General features: G+C 41.5%; 1 protein-coding gene across 3 annotated transcripts in view; it reads right to left on the bottom strand.

Annotated features, from left to right (window-relative positions):
- lsamp (limbic system associated membrane protein) overlaps positions 1–19,611 on the bottom strand; it is a 603,277-nt gene that overhangs the window by 14,403 nt on the left and 569,263 nt on the right. The window lies entirely within an intron of this gene.

The following is a 19,611-nucleotide window of genomic DNA, read 5'->3' as shown; positions in this document are numbered from 1 at the left end:
CCATTTTAAACTCTGGATGTATTATGAGGACTGTGGTTAATTGTTCCTCAGATCTCTGCAGGGTAAATCCAGACAGCTAGCTAGACTATCCGTCCAATCTGAGTTTTCTTTTGCATGACTATAACAACATTTTAATGAGCACATGTTCCACCAAACAAGTTCCTTCCTAAGACTATTTTGCAGCGGCACCGTTTTTCCGTTCTGCGCTTTGCACTGCTGAAGACTACTGTGTTTGGTTTAAAGAATGCCAATCCACCAGAGCATGTTTTTCTCCCATCCAGGAATGCTGTGTGGACTAGCCAGACCCTCCTCCGAAGCGCTGTGGAGGAAGGTCTCGCAAAGCAAGACTATGTTTTATACTACTTCTGCTACTGCTAAAGACACTGATATTTCATTTCAACGTGAACGTTTTACATTTTGAAATAACAAATAAGAGTCTACTGCTATAATTTTGCCACCCATGTCAGCTTGGCATGATGCTTTCCACCATCCAACAAGAAAAATAGTCTGCACACTAGATAATGAACATACAGTACATATCATCAGACGTCTGACAAAGAGCTGGAGAAGAGCTCGACACTTTAAATGTCACTTAGTTAGTGGTAATTCAATACAGTACATGTTCATAGGAGCCTTAGTGCAGACTCTCTTTTTCCGTCTTTCAAATGTTCTTCAGTCTAGTACCTAGCGTTTATTGTCTGGATGTGCATGCTTTGGTAAAGATTTTAGCTTGAGGCATACTGAAACCTTTGAGTCCACTGAGACTTGCGTTTGATTAAGGGCTAAATAAATAAGCAGGGATTTGAACTATGGCATGATTCTACACTCTTATTCCACAACAGAGGTAATTCAAATTCACAGTCAGGTCATGCTGGGAAACTCAGATTGAATGACTTAGATTGACTTTTAAACTAAAAGTGCATTTAATATTCAACACTTGTTAAGCTGACTTTTATCAGTTGTTTGTTTGAAAGAGCCTCAATTAACAGAGGAATAATATCTGCAAATGTCAGACACACCCTATGAACTGTGTAGAAGTAAACCACAGAGACTATCAGACAGATATCTCACTAATTGTTTAACAACGAGCAATCCAGCTAATTAGCCATGTAAAGAGCACAGCATCTCAGTGTTTCAAGAAAGATCTGCTATGTCTTATTAAAGAACTGTGGGTGGGTCAGGAGCGAGAAATGGCAAAAATATTCAATGTGAAGCCATGTTAATTGCACTTGCGAAGACCCAGAGCTATCATTATTGCAATATGGCAATTCATTTGTTGGTGAGACATTGCAATTAATTGAAAAGAGGTGTGATCATTTTTACTGCATTATTACCCTGTGTTTGCACACAATACAAACATATACACGTTGTTCGTTTGACTAGAGCATCCATTTAACATACATTTCAAATTGATGGAAAATAAGATTATTGGAAATTGCAATAACTTAAAAAGTAATCATCTGCTTTTAGCCAGTATTGCAACAGTGCAGATCTCAGGACATTTTCCTAAAAAGATACAATTATCTTCCTCCGAATGAAGGAAGGGAGTCTCCTAGGACCAAGCAAATGTAATAACTTCAATAACATCGACTGATTGTTCCCTTAATCTAAGAATATAAGGAATGATGGAATCTTGGCGGTGAAAATAAATTGCACAGAGAAGATCTCTGGGGACCTTAAGGAGATTCAGCATTTCTCCCTCGCTCTCCCGCTCTCTTTCTCTCTCTTTCTCTCTCTCTCTCTCTCTCTCTCTATCTCTCTCTCTCGCTCTCTCTCTATCTCTCTCTCTCTCATCTTTGAATGATGTGCTTTAGTTTTGTTTCTTGTGTGTTTGTGTAGCCTGTACTCGTTCCAAGTGACATGGGGCAGAGGAAGTTGTGTGGCTCAGGCTCTAGATGATTGACGTCCTCCTGGATCCATCTTTTTTTCTCTATGTATCATTTTGTCATATGAATCGTCAGTTTTCCAATTTTATTATGTTGGTCTTTTCTGGACACACAACACCTATTGCATGTTAGCGAATCCCTCCTGCTCTTCTTCCATTTTTTTTTTTTACCCTTATAGGTTTTTTTTTCAGGAAGTTTTTCTTTGTCGAGGGTCGAAAAGGACAGAGGGTGTCATTGTGTAGTAAAGCCCCCTGAGGCAAATTTGTAGTAATAGGCTATATAAGTAATATAAACATGAGTTGGAAATGCACTGTTTGTAATAACAGTTAAATGTCAGTAGTCTCAGTTGTTGGCAAGTCCATGCTCATGTTACGAGTAAGGGGCTGCCGGCTCCGTGAGACTGAAGCGGAGCGACCTGAGAAATGAACCGGAAACTTCAGGCACTCCGATAAGGCAGGTTAGTCAAAAACAGCTGTTCTGCTTCGGTGGATATACATAAATGTTGTTCCATTTCATGCCATAAAGCTCACAAAAACTCCAGATAACAACAAAACATCAGTCTGAGTTGTACACAGGCCTGGAGCTAAAATACAAAAAAACTGAGTCTGGCCCTCAGTTTTTGAAACAGAAACAAATAAAGAACTAAATAATCCAAATCAAGTGCATGATGGAGATGGAGGTCAGCTCATATAGTATTGTTTCATACTGATTGAAAGATTAGTGGGGTCATGATCAAAATATAAACCAGATCATTTTCAGCTCTCCATGGACAAACTGCCAGAGTAACGTGATTGGAAAGGTATGATTGAAAATCTGTTGCCATGGGAATTCTATTGAAGCTCAATCTCTTCTTCGGTGCTTGGTTTGGTAATGAATACATACAGAGAGAGAAAGAGAGAGAGAGAGAGAGAGAGAGAGAGAGAGAGAGAGAGAGAGAGAGAGAAAGAGAGCTAAATTGAACCTGAATGAAACGGAAGCCGCTCAACTTTTTTCTTTTAAGCGTAGCAATTAACTGTCAGTAATCTTACCTGGTGTGTGTATACAGAGCAACTCAATCGTGATGATGAATGGAACGTGATGTATTGTCTAAAGAAACAATTTATCACAATACAACATTTCATGCATCTTTGTCTGTGCCCACAGGAGAATACAGCTTCCTGCACATGAAATGTGTGCATCACGTTATCAGTTTAATGAAGCGTAATGAGGATGGATTGGTTAATCTTGTCTAGAGGGAATTGATGAGAGTGTGTACAGTATATTTGTGCATGTGCACATGTGCCCAGACCAGTGTGCAGAGGCGTAATGTCTCTCTAGTGAGTAGGACACATGCATGCATGAACTGGGATGAAGACACATTTCCTTAAAGGTTTTCAGAGAGCACAGAAAGCAGTAACTGGTTTAAAACGTGCACATTAGAAAAGCCCCATGAATCCTGGCATTACACATTACTATATCATCACCAAACTGAATATAGGAGGGAGAGTTGGTGACACAGAGGAAAAGAGTAGATTAAGTAAGAGTAGGAGAAGGAACTTTTTGAAATTAATGAACGTCCGTTATATTCAAGCCTTGCCAAATTAGTTGCTACAAAGCTAATCAAGATTGTCATCTCCATCTCTTTCTGTATTTCTCAGTATGTTCATAAGATTTTGTCATCCCGTGATATTCCTGCGCAGAAATTTTAGTTAAAATAATTATTTTTTCTGAAGAGTCCATCATGTTTTTTTATCCCCTGTGTACTCTTGCATACTAGCAACTGCGTGGATGAGTGGTGGGGGTGGTGTGTTCTCACATAAGGCCTGTATCATGTGGCGGCGCTGACAGTTTTGTTGTCATTACTTAGAATTCCTCATGAGGGAGACAGAACCTACACACTATTGCTTTAAATATAGCTCTTCCTGGGAGATTCTGGAAGATTCAAACAACTTAGTTCACTTTCCACTATTCTTTTGACATCAAGAACAAACTCTTTTTTGCATAAAAAAAATAAATAGAAGAGATGAATAAATATATGGACCATTGTCATTGTAGTTAGTGTAATCAACACGTGCTAACTTCCTGTAAACTTTCAGTTGCTGCAGATTTTTTAAGATAGAGAGAATGTTAATTATGCAAATCATCTACTCTTGCAATTTATAAATTACACACCTTCAAATTGCATTTCTAATGAACAATATAAACTAAATTTAATGGACAGAGAGACAGGATATTTTTTATAACTTTAACTGTTTTTTTGGCTGTACAAACACCTATCACACAATCTTTCTCTCCTTATCTTGCTTACACATTCACATAAGTACACAAACGTGTGCTGCCACCTTAACCTGTAAATCTGTGGATGCAGGTCAGAGTTCCAACTGTCTTTTCATTATAGTTTCACGTTGCAAGCATTTTTCCTAGACTTTTCTCTCGCTATACTTGAAGTGAGGGCACACAGGCGTCAGTAGCTTTGAGCTACTCTCACAATAGAATGCACAATGAGGGAGTACGTGTCAAAATGCATTGTCTATTTTCAACTCAGAGAATAGCATTAACTGGAATAGAAACTTGTGGTCACAAAAAGTGTTTTGCACAACTGTGTCAAAACTGGGAAGCAGCAGCGAGAATTCTAAGCGTCATTATTTGTTCCAATTTTGTGCTTATGATTATTATTATTTTTATTTCGAGGAGTATCATCCATTTTAGGGGCTGCATATCTAACTTTAGAAATACATTATGATTATTCCAGAAATATGTACAGTATATCCAGTCCACAAAAATACTAATCCACTAAATTACATTTGCTGAGAAGCTTAGTGATTATTAGTGTTATTTTTTTGTTTTTTTAGAAAGCTTTGTTCTTGAAACTGTTATGTGGAAGTATGAAATATTGTGGGTTTAACCTCTCAGAGTAAGAGATGGAAAAGTCACTCTGCTACAAAAGTATCCTGTAAATGAAAACCATGTAATCTAGATGGACAGGTAACATATGTGGCGGAATTACAGCTGCCTTCAGCTAAATGAAGAACTTCAGCCAGCTTGCCTAACCTAACCATTATTAGTTAAAATGGAGTTTATGCTTATGGAGTTTGATGCGAATTAAGATAAAACTGTCAAAGCTTTGTGACTTATCCAAACTTTAAAACATGGAAGTGTAAAAACCACACCACCTGCTCTTTAAACCCACATTTCACACCTTTTTGGACACCAAGCTTAAATTGCCAAGCTGCCTGGAACTAGTTATTCTAAACAGACATATACATTCATATAACTGGAGTCTTTTTTCACACATCATACTGCTGAAAGCCCTGCAGCCTTTGGGATATGCAACAGCAGGCTTTTGTAAGCGAGTTGGGAAGAGTTGAAGGGCCTGAAAGAAGTACACTGTCACAAATGCCTACTGGATATGGATTTGCATTACACTGGCAATTTTAAGTTTGTGTGGACAATTCAAGTATTCCATGTCAATTAAAAATACTCTGTAGGATTGAGAGACAGTAGTGGGATAGGAGCACCAGCACACATTCTGTAGGTCTATGCATGCACACATGCCCCCAAAGGGAGGGGGAGAGAGTAAGAGAGAGAGAAAGAGAAAGAGAGAGAGAGAAAGAGAGAGAGAGATGTGAACAGAAACCAGCAACTTCAGCTGGAAACTGGATGGCACTCATTTGCATATCCTCATGCATCATTCATCAGCATCACTTTACCACAGAGCAAAACATTACATTTATTTTGCAAATGCTAATTTATGTTAAGCAGCTGATTTGAGAAACTTCAGCGTTGAGTAGCATAAAAGACCCTGCAACATTTATTTTCTTTTGTCTGCATGAGTGTGACAGTATGTGCACCGGTGTCTGTATTCATGCACACACCCGTCACACCCCTCTGGCCCTCAACTCTGTGTGTATTTGTGTTTGGTCGAGCATGTGTGTATTTGTATTTGGACAGTTGGTCCTGGCTTTATCTAACGTATCCACATGGCATCTGTCAGGATTCTTTGTGATTTAAATGATGGTCACCACATACTTGCAGAGTAACTATTTTCATCAACACATTTCTCGCATATTAATCTTATTCACTTATGAATCTATTGACAGTGTGTTGCCAAAACCAAACATAAACCATATAGCACATAACCAAAGCAAATATCCATTTACAGGGCTTAATGCTTCTATCCTAAAGGGCGGAGCGTCCTAACCCAGAAAACAACTGTAAAGGTAGATTGTGCAAGCAGCTCTTGACGACTCATATTGACGTTGTTGTTAGGCAGCGACGTGGTCATTGTATATATCACAAGAGCAAAGGAGGAAGTGCGATGTGAACACTTGTAGAATATGATTAGAGAGCTTGTACTCGCATATTTCTTTTCTCACTTCAGTCACTTTTCCAGTACAACCACAATTCAGTGATTTCAACCTGTCGAATCTGTGGCTGCAATGCGCCTTCTTGCATTACACAGCGGCGAGTCTGTGCCCTCGACTTTTGCAACACTTCTTGCGATACGTTTGGTGCAAAACTAATTTGTTCCTGTGGACTTACTCTGTGGAGCTCTGAGCCAACAGGACGGCCAGCAGGGTTTCTATCGCCCACATAAGGGACAACTCTGTCTGGCTTATTTATGTAGCATGAAAGCTAGCTTTAGCTAAATAGCAGCCAGCCCGGTTCTAAATACTGTAAACACCTTTTAATTATCTCAACACTTTTAACCGTCAAACTAGAACACTGGAGGTGAGCTCCTGCAGCCCAGACGGACCACCTTCAGTCGGGCTCGGCCAGCATGAAAACATGGTTAGAAAGCTTCGCTGCCGACCTTGACCTGATCCGATCAGAGCTCCAGCGGGACACGGAGAGCTCCAGACCTGGTAGCAGTGGCAAAAAAAACCTGCAGCTCACCGCCAGTGTTGGTGGAATAGCAAGCTAGTGTTAGCAGATCAGGTCGACGTCGTCAGCAAAGCTTTCTAGCAATGTTTCCGAGCCCCACTGATGGCGGTCCATCTGCGGCTGCAGGACCTGGAGCTCACCACCAGTGTTTTCAGTTTTGACAGTTTTGTCCTGACTCTTGAAGAGTGTAAGTCATGAACGCAGGGCAGGTTGGCACCAATGATCTTTTCTGCAGTCCTGTTCGTTGATGTCGGCTCCTGTCGTTTTTGGTGGCAGATCCAAACCAGACAGTGATGGATGTGCAGAGGACAGACTGGATGGTGGCTGCCTAGAAGTCGATCTGCAGCTCCTTAGGTAGGTTGAGCTTCCTGAGCTAACCCCATTTAGCCCACTTTAGGTCCTGGAATATAGTGGATCCCAGACACCTGAAGGATTCCACCACAGACACAGGGCTGTTAAGTATGGTGATAGGGGAAGAGTGCGTGTGTGTGTGTGTGTGTGTGTGTGTGTGTGTGGGGGCACACACAACAAGAGGGGGCTCCTCTTTAAGTCCACAATCGTCTTCAAAGTTTTGAGCGTGTTAAGCTCAAGGTTGTTCTGACTGCACCAGAGAGCCAACTGATCAACCTCCTGTCTGTAGGCCAACTCATCATGGAAAGTTTTTTGGGGACTGGGATGATTGTTGAGGGTTTGAAGCAGGAGGGAACTTCAGATAGCTCCAGAGATCTGTTAAAGATCTGAGTGAAGATGGGGGCCAGCTGGTCTGCAAAGATTTTCAGGAAGGATGGAGACACACGATCTGGACCAGGAGCCTTTCTGGTCTTCTGCCTCTGGAAGAGCTGGCACACATCCACTTCCCAGATCGTGAGTGCAGGTGAGGGGTCAGAGGGCGGGAGGTGACAGCGTACAGGTGGGGGAAGGTGATTGACTGAAGTGTGAGTTGGTGTGGGAGAGGGGGGTGACTGTGGGCTTTTCAAACCTACATTAAAAAGCAATCGTTAAAGAACAGCAGTGTTGGGAGAGGTAGTCTCCTGTAGTTTAGGAGTGTCTGCAGGCCTCGCCACAATGACCAAGGATCACTGTTTGTGAAGCTGTTTTCCAGCTTATTAGCATAGCTCCGCATAGCTGCTTTGATCTCAGTGGTCAGTGTGTTCCTGGCCTGGTTATACAGGACTCTGTCCCCACTTCTGAAGACCTCCTCTTTGAACTGACAAAGCTGCATGAGTTTTGCTGTGGGTATTTGGTTGTTGTATGTGCAGAAGGTTTTAGTCGGCACACACGTGTCCTCACGAAAACTGATGTATGATGTCACAGTGTCAGACAGTTCGTCCAGATCAGTGTCTGCAGCCTCAAAAACACTCCAATCAGTACAGTCAAAGCAGGCCTGTAAATCCCATTTTGAATTGTTGGTCCATCTTTTCACACTCTTTACAACAGATTTAACAGATTTAGTTTCCACCTGTATGTCGGGACAAGATTAACCAGAAAGTGATCAGAGAGTACCAAAGCGGCACATGGGACAGAGCGATAGGCATCCTTTAATGTAGTATAGCAGGGGTCCAGTGTTAGAGTCCCTGGGGCGACACTTAATATGTCGTCTATACATTAGAAGTTAATGGCTGAGGTTTGCTTTGTTGACGTCCCCAAGAACAATGAGCAGGGAGTCGGGATGTTAGTTAGCTGGTTGGCCAGGTGAAGTAACGCCTCACTAACACAGGCCTGAGGTGGAATGTAGATGGCGACCAGAATAAACGAGGAAAACTCCCGCGGTGAATAAATGGGTTTGCAGTTTATGAATAATGTCTCCAAGCGAGGGCTGCATGATTTCTTCAGCACTGTGACAACTGAACACCAACCTTACAAATTACAAATATTATTTTACAACAATACAATCAAATCACTTGCAACCTCAAATGTTTTAAATCATTTGTGATGAAAGCAAAAAAAATATCCGTTTCCTGTTAATGTTCTGTTATATATGCCCTATTACACTAAGCAGCAATTCTGTGTATCAGAGAAGAAATCCAACATGAACAATATCTTTTCAGCAGTCTGGAGACAAAAGGAGAACTTCTACTTCTATTCACAAGCCATTTGCTGCCACCGCTGCTGGTGGTGCAGAAATAACACAGGTGTTTGAGCCAAAAACAAGGCGGCTGTTTATTTGCCGCTTCCTGAGCTGAAGAAATGATACGCACAGCAGAGCGATGCAGCCGTCTGTTTTTCTCAACGCTGTCACTGCTCTCTCTATCTCATTTCCCACTCTCTCCTTCTGCGAGTCCTCACATGCCTCTGTTGTTTTTTTGATGCAACTTTGGTGTGGATTCTCTCAGCGTGGCTGCTCATTGTATGACGCTGTATACTGTTGTTTGGCCTATTCAAGTCTGAGGCTTTAGAAGGAGATTAATTGTTGATAAAACAGAATAGGGTTTAGTGATCGAATTCCCATGAAGGGTAGCTGAGTTGTTGGCTTTCTCTTACACTTGGCTGATAACTGGATCTAGCCTATTGTTGTGGGAAGAGTTCTCATTACTGTCTGGATAGATTCAATGGGCTTGTGTTTGCCATGGGAGAAAAGGCTTTATGTTAAGCAAGAATAGTAAGGTCAGGCATATACTATGGCTGTTTACCTTTCGTTTACCGTTTCTCTCCTTTCCTTGCTCTGTGGTGCACAAACACTTGTAAATGCAAAGACACGCATGATAGAATCGTTCATGTCAGAACGTAACTACATTGCACCTCTGCAAGGAAGCAGCGTTTCCCATAGGTTCTATACTTGATCGCACCACTCAGGTAGATTGATACCCGCCCACATCCAAATTATGCTTGATGCTACTATGCTCAACGCTTTACTTCAAGCTAGTTAGCATGATGGTGGTCTTGCCATGGGATTAACTGTATTAACAAACCGTAGAAATGATGCCCCCTGAATGTTGTTTCGTTGTTACTGTCACTACCCGATGTGAGTCAAGTGCAGATGTGAGATGCGCATGCGTCACTTTGTGTGGAGTTAACCGCTAATAGAGCTAATCGTTGCTAACCAAGCCTTCAGTTGTTGTTCTCCGTGCCTAAACCCATGTATTTACCGACTTGAGCCTGAATAAAACCCAAGATTCTATTAAGTTTGCCATAAAAGTTTAACCTAAAACTCAGGGTTGTTTAAATTACAGAAATGCTCAGATAGGATCTTAGTGAATGCAAAAAGGACCTGTAGCTATAGTAGCCTACAAAACAGTGTGTTTACAATCCCCAAAACATGGAATTAAACAAATGCACAACGATCTTTCAACATTTCTTTTTTCTTTAGATAGCCTTAGTTGTATATGATTTAACAGGAATTAGGAGGAGACAGTGTTGAGATATTTAACAACATGTTAATGTCTGTATGGATCATAACATGAAGGTTAAATTATTTAAAGCCTATTTGGGCTCCAGCTAAATCAGGGATTCTATCTGCTGAACCATAACATTTGACAAACCAACCAGATTTAGCCTAATTGTCAAAGCACACCAGGGCTACACTTCATCTGTATCTGTATCATCTTTTAGTCTGATATGTTTAATATGCAAATAGTTATTTATTTCGAAAGTATTATGAGAAAAAAAGTAACTATATTGTGACAAAATAATTTATGCTTAGACCTACTTATATAATACAGAAGAATATGTTGAACATCTACTTAATGAGACAGGTAAGAAAAGAGGGACAAAAAAACTCCCGCACACTGTCTATCTTGCAAAAATACATTTATTCGCTGTGTTTCTGTGCAAGACCTTCATCCAACACTTCATCTGGCATTTTGCAAGATAGACAGTGTGTAGGCGTTTGCTTGATTACTTACACACCCACTCAGTTTAAGGTTATTTTGAAATATGTAGATTTTTTCCCTCAAACGTTTTTCTTGTCATATCTGTTTTGATTAAACAAAAATATTATTATAAAAAATACTTATTTACTCTAAGGACCTTCTTTTGCAAAAATGTTACAATATTATGGCCTTTGCTCAATATTATGACTTTATTCTCAGAACGTTGCATTTTTATTTTCTAACTATCAAATTTACTTTTCCCCAGCAGTAGTCTACATTCTCCTTTGTACAACATAAGTAGAAAAATACCTATTAACACAATGTCCTAATTAGGGAATTAGGGTTACAGTGCCCACACACTGCTGGGGGTGATGGTTAAAATTTAAGAAAAAACAGCATTGTCTTAAGCTAACTTTATTGACAATTTGCAGTTTTCAATAATGTTAGTTTCTTCAAATTTGGAAGTTGTGTAGTCTTTTTCTATCTATTCTATTTAGGCTACCAGGCAGAAATACCTTTCTCAAAGACCTACAGGCTACAATACTAATGCCATTAAAAGTAAGTATCATTGTACAATATCTGAATTTGAAGACTGATATTTATGATGTTGATTTTTATTGGATATTTACATTCACTGCAGTACAAGGCTGTCACCATACACCATATATATAATAATGAAGGATGCACGTAGAAAAGCTTTAGTTAAGTTGTTGATAGATAACATTTATGAACAGCGTTAGTCCTCCTTGGTAAAGATTCTACAACACTACTGGAGAGATGGACATTATTAACTGTCTAACACATCACTGGCACATTATTCTCCCAGTTTGCCTTCGTTACATCCCTCCGTTACATCAATTAGTTAGCTTTTCCCTGTCACCTATCTGTGCACCGGAGCTGACCAGTATGGGCACATTATTTCATCCCTGTCTTCTTAGAAGGGCTTGGCCAAAGGTATGTGAAGATAAGGCAAAATGGAAAGAAGACTATGCGTCTCCATTCTCCTCCCTTGCTCCTATTTCCTTGCCTTGGACAGGGATTCAAACCAGAAACCTTCAAATCCCAAGTTTGCTTCTCCTTTTGGCTACTGCCTCCCAGAAGAAGTGTGCAACTCTGAAGATCTCTTGAAAAAATGTTTACGGACAGGATCAAAAAGTGCTGAGTGCTACAGTTGTGACGTTAACACAAGCGTGAGCTCCAGTGTTCAGCCAGCCCAGCGGTGACTACACCTAATGAGGCTGGGCAGACACAGGCCAAGCTGTGCTCATGATGTTCTGTGCACCGTGTGACAGCAGACTGATTTCAGAACAGCTGCTGATGATGCTGATTGTAAACAAACAGGGGAACAGTGACAGTCAGCAGATCCGGGACCTGCTGAGAGACGGATGAGCAGCTGTCTTCTTTTGTTTCCCAAAGGAATGGAATTTAAGTACACACAAATGCATGCACCGGTGCACACATGGGTGCGTGCGTGTTTTGTCAAGATGGCGGCACGAGTAGACGCAGCGGCTCGTGGCTCACGGCTCTCCCTTTCAGTGTTCCTTTTTTGTTGTTTTTGTACTTCATTTTTTTCTTTTTCTCCCCCCAGCCTACACGCCCCTCAGACGCAGTGCCAGGCCCACCATAAAGACTGTTACAACCTGGCCTGAAAATGCACTCTCCAAGCTACAGGACTGCTTCAGCCAGACAGACTGGGACTCATTTGAACACCAGGAGCTGGGAACATTTACAGGACCAGTACTAGACTACATCAAGTTATGCATTGGGAATGTGACCGTGCACAACATTTTCGGGTCCTCCCTAACCAGAAACCCTGGATGACCAGCCATGTCTGTACACTCCTCGGAGCGCGCGGTGTTGACCCCAGGTCAGACGGACCAAGCAGCCCCCTGTGCTCGGTCCGTTGAGGCTGCTCAAGCTGACCTGAAAAGTGGAATTGAAAGAGCCAAGGCGGACCACAAGAGGAGCATAGAGTCCCACTTGTCCAGCAACAACACACAGGAGGTGTGCCGGGGCATACATGACATCACAAACTACAGAGGGGACCTGAGTGCGAAGCTGGCAGAGGAGCTCAACTGCTTCTTTGCTTGCTTTGAGTCATCACAACAGCATCATTCATCTGCCCCAGCCTTGCCTACGCCTACACCTACACCCCCACCCCCACCCTCACCTGGTTCCCGCACTACCCCAGCCCTGCCCCCATCCACATCTCGTTCTTATACCACCCCACTCATCGTAAAAGAGAACAACGTCGAACGAGTACTCCTGGCAGTGATCCACAGGAAGGCTGCCGCCCAGACGAAGTACCTGGCAAGATGCTCACGCAACGTACAATCAGCACCTCACCCTCAACTTTTCCAGGATCTTCAACCTCTCCCTGGCCCAGGTAGTCATCCCGCCCTACCTAAAGTCAGCAACAATCATCCCATTGCCGAAGAAGTCTTCCATCACCAGCCTAAATGATTACAGTCCTGTGGCCCTCACCCCGGTAATCATGAGTTACTTTGAGAGACTTGTTCTCCAACATATCAAAGACTACCTCCCCCCAGACCTGGACCCCTGTCAGTTTGCATACCGCGCGGCCAGCACCAACCGTCTGGAGGAGTTTGGAGGATTTAATGCTAGGGAGTGTGGAAAGCTGGTTTAGACAAGGCCAAAAGGGAAGAAGGCAAAATTGTTGGCCATGGGGCAGCAAGGGGGGACCCACTTTAAAACTTTGATCATGAAATGTCAGGTCTCAGTTAAAGGAAGCAATTTTAAACAGCAGCACTATCTATTTTGCTCAAATGTGTTAGTTTTGCAGCTCAGTGAAGCTATTTAAACTGTTAAAAAAAGGTATTTTTTATTTGTATACAGTATATAGTATAATTGTGTTTCAAATAAAAAAAATGTTTTTTACCTACAACTTATTCTTGTTTAAAATCATTTACGTAATATATATGAATGTATATGGTGCATGATAAAAAGTGACCTCAAAATTGTGGCATTAATGGCGACGCATGGAAAAATTGGATTGCACCTAAATGTTGTGCTGGTGCACCTAATAAAAAAGTTAGGCACACCAGTGCAACCAAGGCAAAAAGTTAGTCTGGAGCCCTGGCTCGTAGCTTTAGTGGCAGACTAAAGCTTTAGTGGTACGTCCCACTGTTGGAATTCTCTACAGTCCCACTAAACTTACAGTTTATTTTTTTAATTTTTTTAATTTTTTTTTTGCATTTTAGCATTTCAGCCTTGTTAATCTAGTTACTACTGTAGCTAACGTTAACGTTGCCTGCTGTGTAACGTGTTATTGGTGTTTAATAGCGTGACATGCAGCAATGTCTCAGTTGCCTCTAATATCTGTTATGGAGCATTAGAGAGCAACGCAGACATTTAAGTGGCACCTTAACGAGTTACCAAAATCCACGTTGATATTTTGTCCTGTAGCTAACAGGCACACAACACACAACTTCAACATAAGAGGATTGTAGCATAATATGGATGAGAAAGCAGTTATAAATAGCCAATGTGACAATGAAATTTGTTTTGGTTTTAATCAACAAATAATTGTGATAATTAATCATGATCTAAATATTGATCAAAACAATAGTTCATAACTATTGGATTGACCATAATCATCCAGCCCAAACACACACACACACACACACACACACACACACACACACACACACACATGCACGCACACACAGAGAAATGAGCAAGAGGGTTAACCTGGATTACTCTGACAAGGACCTGTCAACACCTTACACTTCACTCCCCTAATCAGCAGGGTTGTCAGCTACTCACTGTCTCACAAGCTTGTCACACAATGATGTGTGTGTGCGCATGTGTGTTCACCTCCTGCCTAGTCTTCTCATTCACTCCTACTGCATAGGAGTTACACTACTGAGGCACCTATGTATATGCTCTTTTACCTGCTCCACCCCCTCCTGAGAGTCAGAGATATGTGTGCGTGCATGTGTGTGTCTGTTGTGTCGTGCTCTCTTGCTCCATGGCTCTCCCCAGACAGTGAGATGAAGTGCAGAAAGGACAATTGAAGTGACTGTCATATTCTGCCGAAGAGATGGGAGGATGATGGAAAGAGGGGGAGACAATGAGAGTGAAAATGAGGGAGAGGAACACGGAGAGCGACAGCTGAAGATGGATAGTCAAAGAGTGGCAGAGAGGAACAGGGAGAGAGCTTTCCAGACAAGGTGACAGTCCTGGGGAGACTTTCCTGAGCCCGGTCTTGGAGATTGGCCAACACACAGCTGAGACCAGCGTAGGAGGGCTGTCAATGACACTCAGCATCAAACCTCTAAAAGGCAGCACTGCCAAGCACTGTTATAAAAGGGTTATGACTTCAATATTCAGCTGGATCATATAGCATAGGCGCGTGGGCTGCGGTCCAAATAAATTAATTTGTACAGAAGTCATGGTTGCAACGAAATTGTTGTGTGATAGATTCATAGCTTACCATTACAGTAAGCTGACACTATTATCCAAAAGACCTTCAGTGTTCAGTGTGTTGCTCAAGGACACTGTGACAGTAATCATGAATGCTGATGGACAGGTAATAGGTGTTGATATTTTGGTCACAGGACACAATGGCAGCAATTTGTCCATTTACCCGCCAGGGTGCAGTAGGCCTGCACGATTTGGGGAAAAATATGAGTCACGATTTTTTAGCTTACAATTGATGTCACAATTCCCTGCCAGGATTTCCTTTTCACAAAGTGTGATGTTTATTACTTGTACATTACTTGAGTCTTTTCTTTTCATGCCACTTTCTACTTCTACTCTGCTACATTTCAGAGAGAAATATTGTACTTTATACTCCACTACATTCATCTGACAGCTTTAGTTACCAGTTATTGGACACATTAGATGTGAACACAAAACAAATGAAGTTAATAAATACAATGTTTTATTATAAATGAAACTATCTCCATCTTCATCCGCTTATCCGGTATCGGGTCGCGGGGGCAGCAGATCCAGTAGGGGACCCCAAACTTCCCTTCCCCGAGCCACATCAACCAGCTCAGACTGGGGGATCCAGATATAATCCCTCCACCTAGTCCTGGGTCTTCCCGAGGCCTCCTCCCAGCTGGATGTGCCTGGAACACCTCCCTAGGGAGGCGCCCAGGAGGCATTCTTACCAGATGCCCGAACCACCTCAACTGGCTCCTTTCGACGCGAAGGAGCAGCGGCTCTACTCCGAGCTCCTCTCGGATGACTGAGCTTCTCACCCTATCTCTAAGGGAATAGCCAGCTTCTAAATGAAACTAGCCAACGTTAAAATAGCCCCGCAAGCAAAGCTGGATTGATAAGACAATTCATAAATCAATTAATTAAACACTTTGTTGACTGACGCAACCGTTTGGATGGTTTCCTGATGATACTTACAGACTTTTACTTAAGTAAGTAACATTTTCAATGCAGAACTGTTACTGTAACAGAATGTTATAAAAGTGTGGTGTTAGTACTTTTACTGAAGGAACGGAATACTTCTTCTACCACTGAGAAGCACACATTGTTTTTTTGGGAAAAACATGCATATCGTTACATGTTATGTCCTTACTACTACTGGAGTTATGTGGGTGTGGCGTTGTGTGTGCAAGGTGTCCAGACAGATGTCTATATTGTTTGCACTTTGTGTTGATGTTTGTGGTGTTGGTAAAGATTTGTGTTGTTACTTTGCGGTGATGCAACAACGGCAAAGCATGCCTTGCAAATCACATCAGACTGACCCTTGTCATCTTTAATACTTTCACACCACCGAATGCAAGCAAAACACGTGACTAAAAGGCGCCTTGTCATTGGCTGAGGGAGAAGCCAATTGAGAGCATTGGAGCGCTTGGGAGCGCTTTAAAACTTATTATACACAGTTTATGTTAAAAACTCTCAGAGGAAAGTAGTAGCTTAAGTGATGCAGTCGGCAGTCGTTAAATTAAATAAGAATCAAAGCCATTTAAAAATTAAATTGCAAACGGGTTAATTGAGATCGCGATTTTATAACATATGATGCAGGCCTAGGGAGCATCATCTTAAATACATCAATACTTCTTTATGATTTGAATCCAAATCCTCAGTATCTTGCTAATTTCGCTGCAAGCTCCACAGATGTCCAGATGTGTGTTTCTTTGCTTGAGTGGATCCCACGTCCACTGCAGTTGTCTTCCCTGCCGTTTTAAATGACTGACAAACTCTATTACACCAGAGAGGTGAGAGGATCTCAAATGCATAATTATACATTCATTAACCACTGGAGTTACTATAACTAATGATAAGAATGATTGAACATGCAATGAAATTGTCCATTTGCATACTAAAACACTGTTCTTTTTTACCCTCTCTCCATCTCCTGCCGTTCTCTCTTGTCTTTTAAATTCTCTTTTCTTCTCTCCATTCCTCCTTCCCTGAGGATAGCATAACATCCATCAATTCCTCCTCTTTTACAGCTGTGCATGGGTCCTGCTATACTCCCAGAGGGAATGTATTTTTCATACTTGACTGAACGCTACTATTTTGGTTGGTCCGGGAGTTGTGCAGTGAAGGATTCCTTGCTTGACCACTGGCTCCATTTCCCCCCTCACAACAGGGTGCTGCCATTTTCCTGACCTGCAACCACCCAGGAGCTCCGGTCTACCAGCTTTAGCAACTAATCTGGTGGAGTTAGCTAAAAAACAGGAGTAGTCTCAAGCTGGGAACCGGACAGCTAAAGAGATCCACACCAACATGCTTGCAGGTCTTAGCACATTCATGTTGCGCAGATACTGGAGGTGTGCACATCCACAGTATCACATGTGCATTCACGCTCATGTACTATAATTTTCTCACCCTTCTCTTTCATCTTCTTTCCTTCCCTTCCATCCCACTCAATAAACCCTCACCTCTGCTCGTCTCCTCCTCTATCTGTGTTCTATTGATAATTTGCTTCACAAGTCAGAGCAATTAGCTATAGAGTCAATATATCAGAAGCTAAACAAAAAGTGTGTTGATAAAAAGTACAAGGACTACAAGAAGTGTCCGCCTCAGATCTTCAAAGTCTTCCTTGCTGCCTTCGGAACATGTGTCAAAGAACCTATTTAATGAGAGAGCCGTGTAGTAAGACACATGATGGATGTACTGGTTTTGTGTGTCCTGGTTTCATGATAAACATAATATCATCTTTTACAAATTCTATGCATTGATTGAAATTATAAAATGATAGCAACATGTATATTCTTGATGAATTACACTGATAAGGGGAATCCAGGCAAAAGCCATTAATGCTTATTGATTAATGGATGAACATCTTCTCATCAGACAGAAGGAGATGAGAAAGTGGACATTTGGACATAGATAAAACTGAAAAAACAACTAGCCTTTAAATTAAATTAAAAGATCAATCATTTTGAACTGCCATTAAAAGCAGATATGTACAGTAATCCCCTATTGGCAGAATGGCATAATTTATCTGTGCCTTCCCAAACCATTACAAAGGTTAGGAAAACCTTTAGTTAGGGGGAAAAGGAGTACTTTGTTAAGGTCAGGGGACCTTTCTCGACATGGTTACAATAATAAACACTTGGTTAAAATAGACTAAAGTTGACTGATGGTTTGAAGTGGGAAACAAACAGCGGTTCCCCATGTCAAAGTGATTAATTCCACCAACCTTCTCCCTTATCATACTTTGTTGCTCTATAATAATGTCACCTCACTTCCTTAAAAAAAGGAAGATAATGCAAGATAACGACCCCCTAATATTTTGTACACTGAGAGGAAAATCCACAAGGAATGGATTGCAACTGCTGATAGCCCCATAAATTGCACATTGCTTGCAGTGGGTATCTGCCCCATTTTAAGGTCAGAGTCACAAAAGATATTGCGCTAATGATATTACAGCCCCCACAAACTTTTGCAGCTGAGTGCAAATTGCCATTTTGTTGTGCCTGATTGCAAATATCCATCTGGGAAATTGCAAATGTTGCCTTTGTGCCAAGAACACAGTAGGCAGAACAATGTCAGAGAGAAAAAATAAGGGCGCAGAAGCATTCCTCAAAACTTAAGGCAAGGAAATTAAAAGTGACAGAGATAAACCGTATTTGGGATTTAATATCAGTGTGTCAGTGTTGTTAGTTTTTCAAAGGCACACCTTCAGACTGTAAAAAAGAAAGCATGATTTGAAGCAGAGGACATTCCATTTAAATGTGCTTCATCCCCTCCAACTCTCTTAAGACGTTAATAACTTCACTGTAACAGTGCATAGCTATTAGATCTTTGAGAATTGGACTGTTTTTTCAATGAGGCTTGGCAGCCAATTTTGTATAAAATCTGGTCATATTACATGCTTAAATATGTGCAAATAGCACAGGAGCACTGAGACCCTATTTGCTTCGCAGCACAGTTTGGGGTGAATCTCACCCTTTGCGGGTGCTTTGAGAATTACACTATTCTCAAAGCTAGCTTTTAGCTAGTGCTAGCTAAAAGCTCCTGTGAAACTGAAGTTTAACCCTCAAGGTTCAGATGACTCGCTGTGGGTAAAGATCCTTACTTTGAGATTCTTTTGGTCTTAATGGTGCAGGTTTAGCAACTGCAAAAGCTGTGCAAGCCTTTTGTGAATTCCCCTGTGAGTGTATGAAAGAAAGGTAATAATCACTCAGGCTATTATTTGTGATTGGTACACTTAGCTTGTTATCCGCTTTGTCAATGTAAGCCAAACAACAAATAAAATCCTTTGGGTGAACCTGTGCATGTACCACTTTAATGAGCACCTTGTTTGCTCTGCCCGAATAAGTCCATGTCCCTCATAATGTCATCTTTTATCATCTCAAAGGGTTGTAATACAGTATCTACGCAGCCAGTATTCTACATTTCATCTGATGGTTCTCTGCAGTCTCAACACAGCAGGTTTATAGATATCTGTGTCAGACCTGCTCTATTATTAAATAGTGTTTAAATTCCATTCAATTTCCTCCTGCAATCCCTTAAATACAAATGCAGCTCAATGACGTGCAAGCAATAATGACAGACTAATTATGAATATATACACATCTCCCCAACTCTGAACAGGCTCTTTCTGTTTATCTTTC

Source organism: Etheostoma cragini, chromosome 3 (assembly GCF_013103735.1).
Source record: "Etheostoma cragini isolate CJK2018 chromosome 3, CSU_Ecrag_1.0, whole genome shotgun sequence".
Lineage (NCBI taxonomy): Eukaryota > Metazoa > Chordata > Actinopteri > Perciformes > Percidae > Etheostoma > Etheostoma cragini.
This window is presented reverse-complemented; position numbering and strand designations above follow the sequence as displayed.